This window comes from Trichoplusia ni, chromosome 11, assembly GCF_003590095.1.
Source record: "Trichoplusia ni isolate ovarian cell line Hi5 chromosome 11, tn1, whole genome shotgun sequence".
In the NCBI taxonomy this organism is placed as follows: Eukaryota; Metazoa; Arthropoda; class Insecta; order Lepidoptera; family Noctuidae; genus Trichoplusia; species Trichoplusia ni.
In genome coordinates, this window is record NC_039488.1 from 494,916 (window position 1) to 514,093 (window position 19,178).

The window sequence follows — 19,178 nt, forward strand, 5'->3', positions numbered from 1 at the left end:
TAATACTTTTTCTTTTTAACAGATGTAATATCCATTTCCTAACCGATTGCGTTTTGTTTAATGTCCAACGAGAGTTTTTTTCTGTCAGCTGTCGGTATTCGGCTTTGATTTTAAATTCAAAGGTATTTTTATAAGTAAACCTTTTAAGTGTATATTCATGATCGCGATCCAGAGAAAAAAATAAGCGTCTATGAGGCGTCGTTTTTTAAACTTTACATTGACAACTCGTGTAGCGTGACTGTCTCCATATATCTACTTCTCACAGGGCACAAAACTCTATAATTTACCCTTTCAAAAGTAGAGATTTACAATATTATGTTCAAATTGTAAATTATTAAACAGTTTATTAAATCTAATCATTAAAAAAAAACAATTCCTCCCTTATTCTTGAATTAAATAATGTGAACTCACCAAACAAAAATATAGATTTGTAATAGAAAACTGCATTGCTTTGGTATTCAACTCGATGAGTTGTAAACTTAAATACGTGTAGTTTGTAAACTTAAATATGTATTCTAATTCGAAATCAATGTGTTTTAATATCTAATATTTTGTGGCTCAATTTTTGAGAAAAAATACAGTGCTGTTCTGAAATCTAACATTTACATTCAATATTTTGACTGTTGCTTTTAGACTGAAATATCTTTGTGCCTTAGAAATAGTTAAAAGTTCTCAAAACTCTCGCTACTAAAAGAATTCACCTTCAGTTCCACTGATACTGTGCAAATTCTTTGGGTCTTTATATTTTTGTGTAATTTACTTCTGTATATTTGTCAAAAAATGTATTTCATTGAAATGGTTTTCAATACAACAAATTCCACTTTTTTTTTTTTGTGTAACTCTAACGCTAACCTCAAACTGCAAATAAATATTTGGAACTTGTATATCTGTCTTATTCCTCCATTTTCTAGTTTCCCTCTCAATCTCGTTCCAAACCGGCTAAACAATTACATTCTAATTTTGAATGATTACACACAAACGCAAATCCATTTAAAACTCTGAAGAGCACGTAATTACACGAAAACAAAATACGTACGCAGCGGCCATCTTGGATTCGCGAGGCGTCACAGTTTTTTGTTAAAAAAAGGCCTAAGTACGCGACCATTCTACATACATATTATGCGAGACAGCGGTGATTAAGTGCTGTGGAGCCGTCTAACAATTTTACACCTTGTTGTTTTCGTGATAAGGTGAAATTTTGTGTGTGGAGTTTCGTTTATTTTTTTGTCATGTCTCTAGGGATCGAGGAGCATTTAGCCGGCCCACCCTCGCGTTGCGATTTCTTATAGCGGCGTATATTATTAATATATGTGTGGGGTTCTAAGAGAAATATGGCACGCTTTGGAGGGGAAGCTGGTGCTTTATTATAGGAGTGCTCGGCTTAATAGGGTAGATTACGAAACGACTCTCTCATTTGTGAGAAAATAAATAAAAATGTTACTGCCAACGTTTTAATATCTCAAGTTTATTAATTTGTTTGTTCACGTAGGTGAAAAAATAAAGAAAAATGAAAAATACTTGAGAATAATAGAAAAATTATCTTGTTCTACTTACTACTATCAATATCTGCTTAATATGTAGTACATAGCTATGATGGGAAAATGTAATGTTTTAAGGTATACGCGGTTACCCTGCTTCGTCGGACTGTATGAGTTGTGGTTGTCAAATAGCAAATCGTATGCTATGTTCTCGCCTTTCGGTAAGAATTAAAAATAATGCGATCAGTTTGGGATTTAAAATAAATCAACATTAGATTTTTAGTAATCATTTATTGGCATTCCACAATGTTTTCTTAGGTGGTAACTTAAAGTTATGAGGTCAATAGTAGACCTTTAGGGACAAACAAAATGTAGAAGAAAGACAATGAGATCTATGTTTGTGATTGCAAAATTCTTGTTTCATTATTAGATAAATCATTTTTTAGTTTTCTAAAAATTTATTGGGATCGCACGAATAATTTCAGAATTCACCATGAGCCTCGATAAAGACGCGTGAGTGAACCTTTCCATCAAGCATTTATGAGTACATCTTAAGAAAGTTAGTACAAAAATGTTCTTAGTATCCGTATATATGTCTGCCCAGTACCAGAACGATACTTAACCGTTTATTCAGTCAACTATAATCAAAATAATCAGTTAAGAAGCAAACAACGCCATTCTTTCGCATATCTTTAGTGAGCACACATCGTTTGCGTAATTTAAATGGTTTTGGCATAAACCTCTGACATCTATTCATACAGACCAGCTTTATTTCCTTTATGTGCAAAATAAACGACATTTATTTCTGCTTTAAGCTATAAAATGGCGGACCAAGCTTAATTTGAATGTGTAAGAAATAAATCCGTTTTGGTTTTATTCAAATGCTCTGGGTTTTGTGGTCTCGTGATAAAATTGTGGGCTTTTTACAAAGGAAGTGGTTGTTTAATGTTAGAGTCTTTTCAGTCTTTTATTTGTGAATTTTGCAGCGGTTTTAGGTTACTTTTATGGGAAGTTACTTACTGGTATATACAGTTTTCCCAAATCTCAGAGGCTAGGCGAAATTGTATGTATTTTTCTAAGTTTTTGATTTTGTTCTGTATCCAAGGTGTAATTATAAATGTGAATAAACATATTCTTCAGCTAACCAGGTCAATGGAAAAATAATAAAGAAGATCCAAGTCAATTCATTTTTAACAAAAGGAATAACGATTGATATGTGATCGCTATATGTTGTGTTGGTTTCAATAATATTTTAAAATAAATTGAAATCTTAATGTTGCATCGCTACTAAGTGGATTGTATAGACATGTTGAATTCCGTTAGCGTTGTTATAAACATATTGATTATAGATATCCATGAGCGATCCCGTCACTAACAGTCTACGACCAAAATTTGTCTGGATTCCACCGTTTCACCTCTTTTTTTAGTTGAATGTTCATATTTACAATGGCGCATGAAACCTACAATTTAATGTAAATCACTACATAATTACTTCAATAATTCCTTGATCCATCATCATCATTCAAAATCAAAACATTTTTAATTTCTAGTAGGCTTAAAACAGGCGGTTAAGAAACAAAACAATATTACATATGTAACGACTCTAAGAGCACTGTTTCAAAATATCATTTTTATGGAGAAGAAACGTCAAGATATGCCATAAGTTAGGTAGGTACTATGACCTTAGTATGGACCATTTCTTTTATCCAAAGCAACTATAATTAAAACTAAATCAACTACCCAAACCTAATTCTCACATTACATAAAGTCACATTAAATCTAAGGCCGTTTACAGATTGACGTCAATCAACAAACAGCTGTAACAATAGACGGTATTTGTACAAGTTGTGTGCGTCAGTTAGTGGCTGAGCGGGTGAATGGACCGCTTACCAAGGCGGTTTGTGTCGGCTGACTGTGACCGGCCTAAGATGATTCTATAGTCTCGTACACTTTGATCTGACGTGGCGTTGGGAAATATAGACTGGGAGATGAACGGGCTGGGTTTTGCAGACTATATTATTTTGAACTTTTGTGAAGGTAAGTAAAATGTTGTCATTCTGTCTATTAAACTCCATTCAATAGTTTGGTAAAATGGTAACAAAAGAAAAGACAAAAAGTTACTTTCAAGTTGAAGGTAACCTTTTGTCAACCGACCCACATGATTTTAAAGTGAGCAAAACCGCGAATAGGATTAGTTCTAAAGTTTGTGGAGAATCGGGTTTTATTAGATGATAAAATTTAAGAAAAATGTAACGAATGATTGAAAATAAAATTCCACAACTTTTGCATACATTTCCACCAATGTAAGACTTCATAAGTGCAGTGTAATGTGTAAAGTACCGACAATTTGAACATTAATAAAGATGATGTGGGGATAGAGGAAAAAACTCGATCAAAACGAAGTTGTCGCTAAAATATAACTAGTAAATCCACGGCCTTTCGCAAGTTCCCCGAAATGTCGAGTCTAATAAGTAAGATATAATCATTTTAGTCGGTCAATATCGGGCGATCAGAGGCTAATACAGCCTTTGACTGCAAGGATAGCCGAGTTGTTCACCACGACAAAGTGGTGCGCGACGTGTCGTAGGTTCGATCCCCGCGTAGGACAGACATTTGTGTGATCACGAATCCTTGTTCTGATTTTTCTTGTTTTTGTGTATTTGCTTGAATGTTTGCGAAACCTGCCGTAATACAAGAATTAAATTCCTTGGTGGGAGTCCTACAAAAAAAGGGTAAAAAATACAAAATAGTCTAGTGGATCCAGTATTTATTGATGAGTACGAAAACTTTATTTGGCGTATTAAGCACGGGATAAAAGCCGTAGTAATCATGGTGGCTATCTAATCCTAAATTCTTTCAGAATATCTGTTGAAGTTTGGAGATCCGTACTGAATTAAGCATAATTATCCATGAAAACATAATTAGTTAATGCTCATTAATGACATCCCATCCCTACCTACCCACCCTTATGTTAAATATGAACGTAAAATATTGATCCATTCTAACTATCATAACAAATTCATTTTTATTTTATGACACGCGAGTACCTGTTTCAGACTTTTATATAATTGCTCTAAAAATGTATGTACAAATTTCAGTGTGCCTACGGCATACACAAACTAGGCACGAATTACATATAAACGAAAAATAAAAACAACACGAGAGGGCGAAAAACAACTTTAGCACCTCAATTATGAAGTTCATTTTTGCTTGCATGTAGAAATAGACACCCTTTTCTATGACTAGGATAGGGTGTGTCTATTCATGCACATAGGGGGTGCTATTTTATAAATAATTAATGTACAACATATAATTTATTCGTAAATATATTTCATGATTGGTTTGCATTTAAAATTATAAAACTGGGGTGGTAGCTCATGTATTATTTAGCAACGGAACTATTTTGTAGTTTTCCATGTTCCGAGAATTCAATTGGAAGCATCCAATTTAGTTGTAATTACATGTTTTTAATTATTGTGTTAGCTGCCTATTCGATAGGAAGCATACCTAGCTAAATTAAAAAAATTGCTATTATTGATTGGCTATTGTATAAATCTTTTTTTAGGAGCTCGTGGCTAAACTATAACTGCGCTAGTTGATCGATCATAGGTTAAGCTACTCTTGATACTGTCGGTAGGTGGACGGGTGATTTATGTCCATTTATGTCAAAGCAAAATTTTCCGTTTTTCAGAAGTTAATTAAATTGTGGGTCCCGGCTTGTTAATATTCATATATCTTTGACTGTTGTTACGGGTTGCGGGAAGCTAGAAAGTCTACCAACTAGTCTCGCTAAGTTGCATCGAGTTGTCCAGGTAACTAGTCAGATAGACAGGCATTTGGATCATCCTGTTAGACTGGAAGCCGGCCGTAATATGGTTGCGAAAAGGCTAGGCTGATGTGATGTCCGTTCGCCTCTTTGCCAAGACCCTTTTTCTCAGAAACGCGTGGAAGTATCAAGCTGAAATCTACATCGTAAACTTAGGTCTCATGTCCCTTAAAGCTATAGTAAAATCAAACTAAGCACTCAGAAGCACTAAATTTATTTATTTTTTCATTGGATTTGATGTTCCTTTCCCTTAACTAGACCGACAAAACCCTACACCTAGAACTATAACAAAAAAGGCTAAATAAAATACTACAAATGTAACTTACGATAGAGTCCGAATACAGATAGTTCTAAGTTAAAAATTTTCATTAATCCCGAGAATTCAAATTTGAGACACCAAAACTTGCAGTAATGTTTGAAGCTGGTCGGAGCACTCCCGCTTAGACCAGACTCTCTCGAAAACAACTGCGATAAAATTACTTCAAAAGGAGAGCCTACAGATTTATAAATTCAAAATTTATAAAAAAAAAACTGGCTAAAAAAATAACCTAGTTGACTCATACCTATACTATACCTATACTCATATAAAATAAGCGACCAGGAACCATTTTTAAACCTTCACAAAAAAAACCGTACCAGCAGCACCCTTTTAGTCAAATATGCCAGATGGGACAATGCTGGCCCATGGTCGCGGGATTCTGCGATTCCATTCTCACTGAACTCCTGATCATAGAGCACAGAGAAGCTCTTCGATGAATTTACCCGGTAGCATCCCCTTACTTTTTTCAGTGTGAGGAATTTCCATAAGGATTTTCACCAAGTTTCGAGAGCCTCTCCAGTCACGCAGAAAATGTTTAAACAATCCCCTCCAGGGGGTTAAAACTTCCTCCTGTGTAATAATGAAATGAAACTGTGAAACGGTGAAACTCAAATCTGATTGTCCATTGGTGTCAATGGTTTTGGGAGTTACTTACTGCAACTAACCAAACTTGTCAACCTTCCAAAGTGCATGATGCTTGCTATAAAGCATTATATTATTTTTTTAAAGGAAGGTTAGGTCGAAGCAAATAAAAGTCATTGTCTTGGTAACTGCATGAAAAGCGAAAAAAAAAACATATTCAAATGTGTTTGTGTTTTAAGGTGTTTTCTATAGTAAACGAAACTTGCAAAAGTTTGCTAACTTGATAGATATTGTGTTGTGCAATGATGGTTAGATGTTCGTTTTTATGAAAAAAATGAGTAAACTGGTTAGATATTCTTGCAAGAAGATGTTAATTCAAACATACAGTTAAACTACTCTTGCAAACTGTTCTAAACAAAGTCGCGCGCGGTTGAATGTAGGGGTGAGTGTTCCATTCTAAAACAGTCACCCCAAAGTTTAGCGCTTAGTTCCAAACTCGGCTACTCCGTACTAGATGGCGCTGTTTTAAGCTTTTAATTGTTCGCATGAACGTGGGGATATTGTCAGTTAAATACTTATAAATGTTTTCTAAAAATATCTTTGAGCAGTAATTTTTTATGACAGATTAATTTTTACATTTGTGTTTTTTTTCTTAATTATAGTTTTTGAAAGTGACACCAGATGGCGCTTTACAGCGTCTCATCTTGTTGCAATATCCGACAGTAAAATAAAATGTGTGATTATTAATTTTGTTATTTTTACAAATTAATTTAACGTTTATCATTAATAACAAAAAAAAACAAGAACCAAAAATATTACAACACTGATCATTATTCATGAATTAAAATTACGTAAATCATCAAAATCTAATTAACAAACGAACAAAATATAATAAAATACGAAAATTTCATATTCAATCAATTATAAAATAATGAAATGAATTAGTATTGCTGTGTTCATATGCAATGGAATAGCAATCGATCACTCAAATACTATGCTACGGCATTTTCCAATTAGTTACGACAATTATAATAATAAACTGAAGATGTGTTGTATCCATACTACGAAATTATATAATTTAGACATCTTTTTAATGTCTTGCACGGATAATTGTCTACTAAATAATTACGCCTTTAACAGTCTTGAAAAGCTTAAGACGCTTTCTTTATAACCTTTATTATCTTAACTTTTGTGATGGTTAAAACTCTTGATTTACTGTTTTGTCTCGCGGGAGTTTTACTAACTTTAATCTGATAGGAAGCTGTAGTACTTGTGAGGTGACTGTTAAATTCCCATTTCTAATTCATTAGTCTAGAAATTCTAGTCAAATGTCTATTTACTTCTAATCCACGGACCGGCCGTATCGAACCTAGGTTAAACCAGTGATTGATCTTGTGCAGTTGTAGATTATTTTAAATAATATGACAATGTCAATTCTGTCAATCAATTTAAACCTTCTTCATAACGCAACTCTTCCTTCGAGTTCAATATTTCAGTCAAATCAGGGTTACTGAGCGTTGTCCCTTCTCTTTTTTCATTTTTTCCTCATTTCTACAGACTATTCTTTAATTTCTTCTTATTCTTTCACATCTTATTGTCTCAGTCTTACCAGGTCGTTAGTCAATAGATACCTAATGTTATAAAAAATGAAACTTTTATAAAACAAAACTTTCGGAAACTCACTATTTACAATAACTTGGTTTTTGTTTAAGAAGAGATCAATAGATATTGTTCTTTCTCCGTGTTGTAAACCATTGCAAAGAACACATTTCCATATATTATTTGTTATTTTATTCCGCCTTTATATTTACTTTCTTTAGTCATCTTAAGACTCCACTGATGAATGGCGACGAAAACATAGTGATTGGAATCTGAAATCGCCAACTCGCAGTGAGTAAGCGCGGTGATCAATGTTTAAACCTTTCCTCTATGGAAAGAGGCCTTTGATCAGCTGTGGGACATTTACAGGCTGTCATTATTTTCAGTTTTTAGTTATTTATCTTATCTCTATGTCTATTTTAGTTATTTGTTAGACTTTTTATTTCTTTGTATCAAGTTTTATTAAATATTCAATGTGTTCTTAGAAGAGAAAGCGTTTAAAAATTTAAATCTATTTTTGTGAATGAAAATGGACAAAGCATTTTCCAAAAATAACTGAGCTTCCTCTTAAAATAGTTATCAAACCAGAATTAGTATGTAAGGACCCATTTTTAGGGTTCTGTCACGGAACCCTATTGCTGTCAGTCCGTCTCTTCGACGTTTGTCACCAGGGATTCTCATCTCTTGTACTGTGATAGGTAGACAGTTTATACTATCACAAAATAATATATTCCTGTTCCTGCTATAACAACATACACTAAAAATCAAAGTTGTTACGGCACCTCGGCCGATTTTATCTATATCCAATTTGTACGGAACCCTCCGTAACCCAAATCCGACTCGAACTTGACCGCTTATTTTTACTATTTCTAATAAAAAAGTTCTTTGTTTCGGTACGAAAATGGTATTTAAAACTCGACCGGGATTCACGGAAACACGTTGTTCCCATGCACGACCATCACGACGTTTGTATCGTAGTAAGCAGAAGTCCACGTGGCCCGGATCCGTCTATTTCCTTTTTCTTTACCCCTTCGCATGGTTTTAACAAGCTTTGTTGGTCTGTTGCTGACCTTTTGAAGGCCAGTGATGTCCTGTGACGTCAGTGCTGTAGCTATAAGGAGGATTTAATCGGGCTTTTTTCCTTTTTTTAATAGATTTATATATGCAGTTAGATTGAGCAAAGGTTTTCAATGACTGGAGTATTTGACGTGATTTAAAAAGTATATAGTATTAGGATTCAGTGTTCCATTATTAAATGTAGGTCTGGAATGTGGAAGATGATTGGAAGGGAAGATATTTTTGTTGGAGATTTTACACAAATAGCAATTGTTTTGCAATGCATTTTCCAATATAATTTGAAAATTTATATTGTTTTTATGAGGTACGAATGTAAAATATCTTTTTTATTGCTACAAATCCTCCGTTTTGGTTGTGTATTTTGAGGTTTAAATTTTAGTCGATACTTTTGTCAAGGCCATCCTTTGACCAATGATGATGATTAAAAAACTGCTAACAGTTTAAACAGCTAATAAATATATGTATAAACTATCTATAACATTATTTGAGGAGGATAAATCATATAGGAAATCTTATTTGACTTTAATTATGCCTTAACCTAATCCTAGACGAACATAAAAGAAGTTAGCAAACTAATAAACAGTACATTATCTTTAAAAAAAGCAAGAAACAAAATCGCAAAACAATAACGAAATGGAAAGCTCGCGCCATTCTTAAAAAGAATCCCTCGTTACCATGGCAACGCTTGGCGCGAATACAATAACATTTTATTCATTAAGAGTTTAACGATATCGACGAGGGTCGCGACTGGTCTAGAGCGTCAGTTATTCATTTACTACCCTTGCTCTATAGTTGTTCGCCTATCCCCACCCTATCGACAGGCTGCGACCGCGATACTAATTAATTCAACTACATTAGTTCATTAGCCAAACAAAAACATATGTCGTTACACTAATTCAGTAATCGATATATACTCAGCGGCGTGCATCACTACCAAAACCCCATCAGATTACCCAACTAAATAGTCTTTGTTTCAAAAACCTTCCATACTTTTCATATTCCATCTGAATAGGCAATTAACAGTCACTAGGTTGGCGCGCGGAATTATGAAAGACCGCGATTAATCAGCGTCAACGTACATACGCTTTGTTCCACAGCTCTATTTACTATGTACATAGCGGTGACATCTCATTATATACCGCGGGTATGTACGCCTACCCGCCGATCACCTATCTAGGAAGTTTGCACGCAAAAATCTAGCGCTAGGTGCTTGCTCCCCACGCACACGCGCTCACACCTCGCTGCCGGGAGTGAGACTGCGTGCTAGAAAAAGACAGCCATAAAAAACCCCCAGTGGTGTGAGGCGCTGCCCCCAAAAAAAGCACCAAAAACGCAATCTGCGCAACTTCCCGGCGCAGAATCGTTAACGACTCCAGCTCTCTTTATCGTACACGCCGTGCCTCCTATATTTCTATTTTTTCTCCGTCCAACATTAGACGTAAGACTATAACCACGGCACACAAAAACTCGTCGTAACATCATGGCATAGAGTCTAGTTCAGCTTGGTATTTTCGTGGCGTTTACCGGGCACGCCGGCCGCTAGACGCACACACCCGCACCGGAACAGAAATAACGATCGCATTTTTGACCGAAAAGGACGGACAGATGGCTGAAAAGAGAAGAAAAAAATGACGACCATTTTGCTTTGCGCACCTACGAGGCGTCCGAGGTGAGCTTTATGTATGCTCTTTTTTTGAGAAAAAAACCCAACCAAAACAAATGCACGTGGCCGGGTGTTATGACCGAACTCGGGAAAAATTCTCCCGTCCGCTAAGAGATGCCGTTAGGGGCGCGATTTTTTTCCGCACGCCATTTAGTTATGAAAAAATGTGCTCGGTGGCGCTATTGTCGAGTGGCTTAACACGCCGGCTACGGACGCGATGTTTTACTTTTGATTTTTGGCGATTGAAGTCTAGCGTGGTTTTGTTGGGACAACACCGCACTTGAATTCTTTGATTGGACGTATTGAATTGAAAAATACGTGTTGCGTTTACAATATTTTTGAAGATCGATAAAAATGTTAGTTTTACATTTCAGGCATAATATTTATGATGGATCGTTGAAAGGAAATGTTTTTTCCGAATCTTAAGCGTTGATTGGGTGAATAAAGGATCATCCAAACGGAGACACGCCCAAAAATTATTACATAATTTAAAATTATGAAAAAGCAATAGTCTTTAGCATTCGTACCGCATACTTACCATGCAATATCTTAAATATAATCTTTAAAACATTTTCAAATATGGAATCCTACAACATTCGAATTCCAAAACACCACAAACGGTGTTCGAAATATGAAATTCCCGATTCTTCGAAATACAATCCAAAAATATGCTATGAATATTTGTGCCTATTAAGATGAAAATGGAATTACGAATATGAGTTGTTACTATTACGATTCCTAGGCGTTTTACTTTTTTCTTCAATTATTTAACCTGTTTGTAACTTATTATTCATTTTTAAAAGCTCCATGTTTAAGCTGCTGTATAATTATAAGCATCATGCATTACATTTGCCTGTAACAGTTATCTTAAATTTGTTTTAGTCAATATACATTTTTTTTTATTTGTCGTTGAAAAAAAAGCAATAAATAACACTTTTGACCGAGTTGCAAGCAAAGCAGGTAAAACCTCAATTTATAACGAAATGTAAAAAAATGCATTTTCTATGCTTGGGTATAAATAAAACAATTCTTTCAGTTTGAAACCCTTTATTTGTAAATTATGAATAATGGCTTGCTTAACCTAAATATAGCCGATATTAGATTACCAGAGTTATTTTTGTCAGTATCTATCGTCTGTCTTTGTAATTATTGTGAAGTGGGGCTTATAATAAATTATCGTTTAAAACCTTTATTATTATAGGTGTATCGTTACTTACAATTGATTTAAGTAATAGGTAAGTATTTTAATTGAAACCAAGTAGCATAGTTAATGGACCACAATTCTGATTTGTACACTTATATATTTTTTATGGCATCAAGGATTAAACTTCCCCAATATAAAATCATAAACAACATAAAGCACTCTTAGGTTAGGCCATAACCGCTTCTTCATTTAAACAATCAACAGATTATAATTGCTATTATTATAGTTATGGACTACAAGTATCTTTGTACCACGTTCCTTTCAATTCCTTTCCCTATAATGATTACGCTTTCTCTCATAAGCCTGCAGCCCTAAAGCAAGGAACTTCTAGAACGCTTAAGCAGAAGCGCAGCGAAGCATTGATGGGAAGCAATATGCTTACAGGGTTCCAGGATGGAGGGCAGCAGGATCTGACAGCCTCCGGAACAGGACCTGGAATGGTATAGCGAGATCGTTTATTTGTTGTATTTTGCACTTGTATATCTTGACGTGGAGGTAATTAGTGGCGGTTTAAGTTGTCAGTTTAATGTACATGAGGGAGTATTTGTGTTTTGCTCTTGTATATCTTTTTTGTGGACTGGATAAGTGGCTATTTAAGTTGAATGTAAATGAGTGAAGTTTTTTGTAACTTCAAAATAAATGTTATATTTTAAATAGGTCGGTATATCTTGTAATCATAACTTGTGAGTAGCAGTTTTTTTCAATTAACTATTTAAATTTAAAGAAGATTCTAATAGGCGATCAGAACAAGTGACAAATTTAGGTACAACTAGAGCCTCATATTATTAAAAAACCAAGTGAAGAAAAGACGTGTTCGAAAACGATTCCAAATTCAAAAACACTTCAAATCTTTCTAGAACAAATACAAACAAACACCTACCGAAAACCGTTAAACGGTTCGAAATTTAAAAATCTTGGCTACACTAAATCTATTTCAAATATTAGAACACTTGTATTAAAAAAAAGAACATACTCGTACCATGGTCATGAAAACTCGTTTTGCGGATACCGTGCAGACACCAATACTGTCTGAAAATAAACAGAAAGGAGGTTTCGTTAGAATCCGAGTTCGAATAAACTAATAAAAATAACTTGTTAAAGCCGTAAGCCGTCAGTTGGACTAACTTTGGTATTTCACTGGAAAAGGCTTTATATTGACTTGTATTTGGCCTTGAATGTTTTTCGGGTGTCTGGATAGTTAGGCTTGTTAAAGTCTAGTAATTACAATTCTAAAGGTTAAAGATTAATTAGATAAAAGGTTAACTTTTCCTTATTATTCTATATATTAGCTTCATGACAAACCAAGCTTTTTATTTGTTCTTCCAACTTAATTTATTAATCATCTAATTAGGCCTAAAGTGGACATAATAAGTAGTGTGAGAAAAACTTACTTATAACAATATATTCTTAATACAATTAGGTAGATCTATGATTTTTTTTTGCCACTATTATAAGAACTATTGAGATATACATATAGGCATATAACCATGAAAAATAAATACATGTAGTCTTTAGATATGTCAGCGTTAATTATTAAACATAGTCTCTTCTGTTAAAAAATAAATCTTACCATTTCTGCATTATATATTTCGAGGTAAGTTGTTGATGAATCAAACGCTGATCATCTTCTTACAGAACCTTTAGTAGCCCATGTCCTGGCTGGTTACAATGATGTTTGTTTTCAGAGCAGCAGGAATTCAGGCTGGAAGATTTTTAAGACGGAAGGTAACTGAAATTAAAATCAATTTTATGTGGCTAGATACCAGAAATGATAGTAAATAATTTAGTTTCTAGAAAGGAAAATACTTTTAAGTATCAAAATAGCTTGAAAACAAAAGAAAAATATTGTATTAGTTAAAATAGATTGTATCAATAGCACTATTATAGTAACTGACAGACTGATAGTTGGAGTTCGGAGAGCCTTGTTCGCCGGTAAAACAAAAATATTCAATCAGCTTTAACCGTTAAGACAGTTACACACAATCACCTTTGAAAAAAAACCTTGTGGGTAATGTAAAAAAATGAACATTCTATAATATTTCATATTAAGAAAATCCGCCTAACCTTTCTTTCACGGGAATACAAATCAGACTTCTTTACTACGTCTAAAAACAATAAAGTTAATAAGTCCGCATAAAAAGCCAAGTCCATTCGTAAAAGAAAAAGAGAATATATTCAGGGAGAAATAAAAAAAAACAACTAAAAACCCCTGAGGAATAAGGAATAACTAAATAAAGAGAACATCGAAACTACATTAGTACGTATAATGAAAATATATCCCATAAACAACAACTATTCAAAGTGTAAGTTTTTAATGATAACTTTGACTGCCAAATACAACCAGATTAATGACTCTCAAGCGAGTTTTAATTGCACTAACTTTTAGAATACATCGTTGCTGGTAATGGTGTATAGTTATACATATGTATCTATCATTATTATGTACTATTTACACATGTGTTTTGAGTATATAGTGAGCTATTCGATCATTCGTCTGTTTGAATTAATATAGCCGGGTGCTTTTGTTGATATCTTCTTGTGCTACAAAAATTAAAAAGAAAATCGCATCAAATTTTTACTAATTTATTAAATCTCCTCGTAATATGCAAATCCAATTTGTTCGATGACGTAATCACATTACGTAGGGGCGACTAATCGGCTAACAAGGTTTAAGTCATAGCTCCAAAAAATTCTTCAACCGCCCACTCTAATTGGGATGAATTACCGATCAGATCCGGAAAAATCCAGTTTAAATCCAGTTTGCGCCGCCCTAAACCGGATTCGATTAACCGACAACCGTCCGAAATTGTGCGAAACATGACTTTTTATGTTTCGTATGTTTCATTTCAATTGTTTAGTATGTAGATATGAAATTAATTAGTGATTTGCATAGACATGACGTAGAATTGTGTGCGCGTGGCAATCTAAATTAGCGCGGCTTGTGAATCATACAACATGTCCGTCACATTATCACGTGATGACGAAAGAGTGGTTTTGTACTAAAGTTTTATTTAAATACACAATTTTCTGTACGTGTGCTCTGAATATTATTTTCTACGGACCTTTTTTTTTGGAATAGTTTATTTTCAAAAATCTTCTCAAGGCTGTACCTAACACTTGTTTTATCATTAACCCACCCTCTCAATAGCTTGCATAACTTCTGTATTAACAAAATTCTACAAAAAAACTATATAACTTATCTCCAAATAATAGTAAACATCTCACCAAGCCACATCAACTCAAAAACCCAACCGTAACTAAACTCACCATATCCCTTAACCAAATGCATAATTCATCTAACATAATCAAACGTCTTTTCACAAGCCGACCTGAAGTCCGCACCCATTCTGCCCATTCTACCCAGTACCCAGTACCCATTCTACCCAGTACCTAGGACCTCTCGGCTAGGGACATACAAGGCGACAAGTTTGGGATAAAGCGTAAATATATCGGGGTGTGAGTGTAGTTTTGGCCGAATTCGCGAGCGAGTGGGCGGTGGTCTGCGGCAGTATATGCTGAGATAACAGATGCTTTGTCACGTCTTAAAGGTTTTGGTGATTATGTATCTAGTAGGTTTATAATTAATGAAAAGTTCAAGAGTATTGGTAAAGTAGTTTTTGGTCAATACACATTGTAACCCAGAAGACCATGATAAAATTATAATAAAAGCTATGTTATGTCTACAAATTGCTTTGCTACCCGTTTCATATTCTACTTCACTCAAGGAAACTGAATTATTTAAACCCAAAACACACAAAGTTCTCAAGAATTACAATATCAATATAAGAATCACGTTAAAATGTTCAATACATAAAGATTCACTCAATCGAAGTTCACACGCTGGCCCTGGGAACCAGCGAACAAAACTATCAAAAGAAACATCGTTAGATTTCCAGAATATTTAAAATTTGAAATTAAAATAAAAAAAGAATAAATTGGGAATTCGTAGGGAGATAGCCGGTCCACGGCGGTCACCGTGAGAGTTAAAGATCACGCATAATAATGAGGTTATAGTTCCCATAATAAAACATGCACTGACCTCCCCTTTGACCGATGATCTTTCATTCAACTAGTTCTTAATATCTAAGATATCTTTGGGGTGAGACGAGAATCTCTAATTATAATACACGGTTGACCCCAAACCGGTTTCGTAGGTCAAATGTTCGAGGTCAATCTTCTTAAAGCGGTAATAGTTTGACAATGTTGAGTGTGAACTCTTTTCTATAAGTATTGCTTACTGGCCACCAATTAATAATTTCATAAAAAATAAAAGAATTTGTTTCGGAAAAGTTTGAATTGCGTTCTTTTTTTAAAGCTGTTAGCGACAAATAATTGAGATTTAAATTTGGAACATAAAGGATTGTAACGATTTTGGTAGTTTTGAGTGACAAACAGAATTTTTGAATTGAAAAATAAAATGAGTTTTTGATTAAAAATTGTAAAGCTTGTGATTAAGATTAAAATCGATAAAGAACTTTAGTTTTAATTTATTTTCATGTTTTGGCCGTCATTTTTGGAGTACTTTACAATACCTACGTTGTAAATTTTAATGTCTTAATTTATAATTACAACATTATTCTATAATTTTACATATTCTATAACAGATTGCTTGAATTCACATGATGGTGGTGGTAAAGGCGGATCACTTGAGGACGTGTTGCATGTGTGTGTGTGTGAGCGTGTGTGTCTAACGGTCATTACGTATGTATGCGATACATTAGATATTTTAGTTTAAAGCTTGTTATTTCGTTCGTATTATAAGGCGTATAAAGGTTTTTTCATACGTTTTAGTTTTAAAATTATTTTTAATCGTTTTCTTATTAAGGTAATCTCTAGTCTTAAGATTCATCAAGACGCTAAATAAATTATACAATAGAGAAAGGAGCCATGTTTGTGAAAAAAATGATGTTCTTTTCCGTTTTTCACATCTTTGTCATATATTATGTCATGGCCTTTTAAACGACTACATAGAAAAAAAAAAACAAAATAAAGCAATAAATTCCTAATTTGACATACAAAGAAATTGCATCACTCCAACAAAAAACACAGAGCGGCACAGTGTCGTTTCTCAAATGGTGTCATACCTTTCTTCATATGATTTACGCGACACAGTGTTGAAATGAAAAACTGTGTGTAGTGACGAATCTAATCCCATGTGAACGTAACGTTACAGCCCGCGGCGTCACCGTGTGTGCATGTGTGCGTGCGGCTGTATGTGTGGGTGTGTAAGGCGAAGTTAGATCGTCCACACTTTACCGCGGGACTCGATAGGAGGGGTACACCTACAGGCGGCACTGGATGCATATTATGCAATTAATTTTTGATTATTATACGTTTTTTTGACGGAGAAATCTTATGACGGAAATCGTTGAAAGGAGTTTATGTGTTCTTTAAAATACAGTTTCTAGGTCGATTTACAATTTCGCGTCCTAAAAATGCACTTATAATATTCTTTTTACGTGTATTTTTATGAAGTTTCATAAACAAGAAAAATAAACAATTTATTTTCCTTACAGAATAGTCATCAATAATTATTCAGAAAATTCTGAGCCATTTAATTTTCAATTTATTTGATTTAAATGTTACCTTGTATTTTAACTATGGCATTAACACCTATCACAACGGTTAAGCAATAATCTCACAACATACACTTCAGCTATCAGCATATCCAGGAACGGCAGCAAGCTCAACCCTCAACCTTATTCACACAATAACGACCAACGTCTACAAGACCTTTCCAACACGGTCACGATCCACTACCTCCTACGGGTGTACCCTGGTCAGCTCCTAACATCATTAATCTAACTTTCGTGCTACCCTTTATAATAGTTCGGTCCATTCCCTCGTGGGGGGTGAACCCGCCCCGACGTTGGGGATGTATTAACATACGAATTTGGACCCGTCCAACCTTCTTCTTAGGGGGGACGAAATTTAAGTTTTGCTTCGTGTATTGATCCGGTCTGCTAAGCTAGTGTAATGATGCATTAGGATGTGTGTCGGGGTTGAGTTTTTGAGGTTGAGTTTTTTTATTTTAGCTCGATTTCGTTGCTTTGATTTGTAAGATATTGATTGATAGGAAAGTTTTATTCCTTCCATTTCAAGCGTAACAACAATTTGATAGTTCCTTTTTTGAGTTATTGATAATGTTTAATGAGACTTAAAAAGCATGTAATGCATTTTAGTTTATGTTAGTCAAGTCTAGCAGATTTGATTTATTTTGTTGTTGCTAAAAGTATATCATTATGAATCAAATTATCATTATTTGGTCGAATGGAATATGCAGCTGTTGATTAGTCATCCCGTACCGCCTTTATTCCGCCTTTAGAGCATAGAAAACAACACAATACAATACCATAACTAATAGAATATAACCAAATCAATATTAAAAACAAAACCGCCCACTTCTCACACTTGCAAAAAAAACTCACACATTTAAATAAATATATTCCCGAATTGTGTGTAAAAATTAAATCCTCCATCACCATTACATAGACAGATATAACTACCAATAGCATTCGAGTATTTAATAAATTCACGTAAATAGCTGGCGGTGTAACATCAGTTAAAACCAAAGCTTCACCAAGCCGGTAAATACTCTCTATATCAAATATCGAGAGAACTTCCATGTATATATTTACTTTCATGTATACAGGGTGTTTCGTTGTATCTTTAACGGTTATTATAAAACAATCTTTATAGGTTCGTGAAATTCTGTAGGTTATTCAGCTATCTTTGATTAAAATTTGATGAAAATTATTATTTTTGTAAAAAAAATATTTCTATTTATTATAGACTGTTGAGTACGCTTTAAAAACTACCGGCTAAACCCATACTTTCATATTAATTGGTATTTAGGAAAAACAGAAAAACATCAGCCTGTACATCATTCTGTTGGTACCAAAAAGCTTTGTGCCACTATCATTTATCCGGCAACATAACACGCACTAAATACATTGAAAACTGAAATGTTTCAGTTTATAATCATTATACCTACCTGCATTTACGAGTGCAATATTAATTCGCCTTTGTATCTAGGTTTTTCAATAGTTTTCATTTGGGTATGAATATTAACTATATTTAGCGGGACCATCAATCAATACCGCTCGGTTGCGGCGGCTGTCTATTGCGTGATAATAAGTTTTTCGTGTCGCTCTCTATTTTTTGTGACAAATAGATTAACGAATTATTCAACACGTGTGTTTTGTTGTTTGAGAGGCCTGTCCGTAGAAGTTAAAGAGAAATTATGATGGCACAGTAAGTTTGTGATTGTAAAATCTATCTTAAGCAAATGAGAACTGATTAGTGTTTTTTTTTAATTTACATTATAGCAGAGTTTTTTTTATGCGAGGTATGCTTTTGCTTAGGAATTGAATCCTAGAGATGTTTTTTTTAAGTTGATAAATGTGTTTTCTTTACTTTATGCTGAGCCG

At 34.2% G+C, this 19,178-nt stretch overlaps 1 long non-coding RNA gene across 1 annotated transcript; it reads right to left on the reverse strand.

Moving 5' to 3' along the window:
• Positions 1-11,595: 11,595 nt before the first annotated feature.
• LOC113499015 lies at positions 11,596-13,467 on the reverse strand. Its single transcript, XR_003401058.1, has 3 exons — positions 13,319-13,467; positions 12,728-12,777; positions 11,596-12,180 (listed from the first exon to the last, which is right to left on the reverse strand). It is a non-coding gene; the product is annotated as an uncharacterized LOC113499015 (long non-coding RNA).
• Between the last annotated feature and the right edge of the window lie 5,711 nt (positions 13,468-19,178).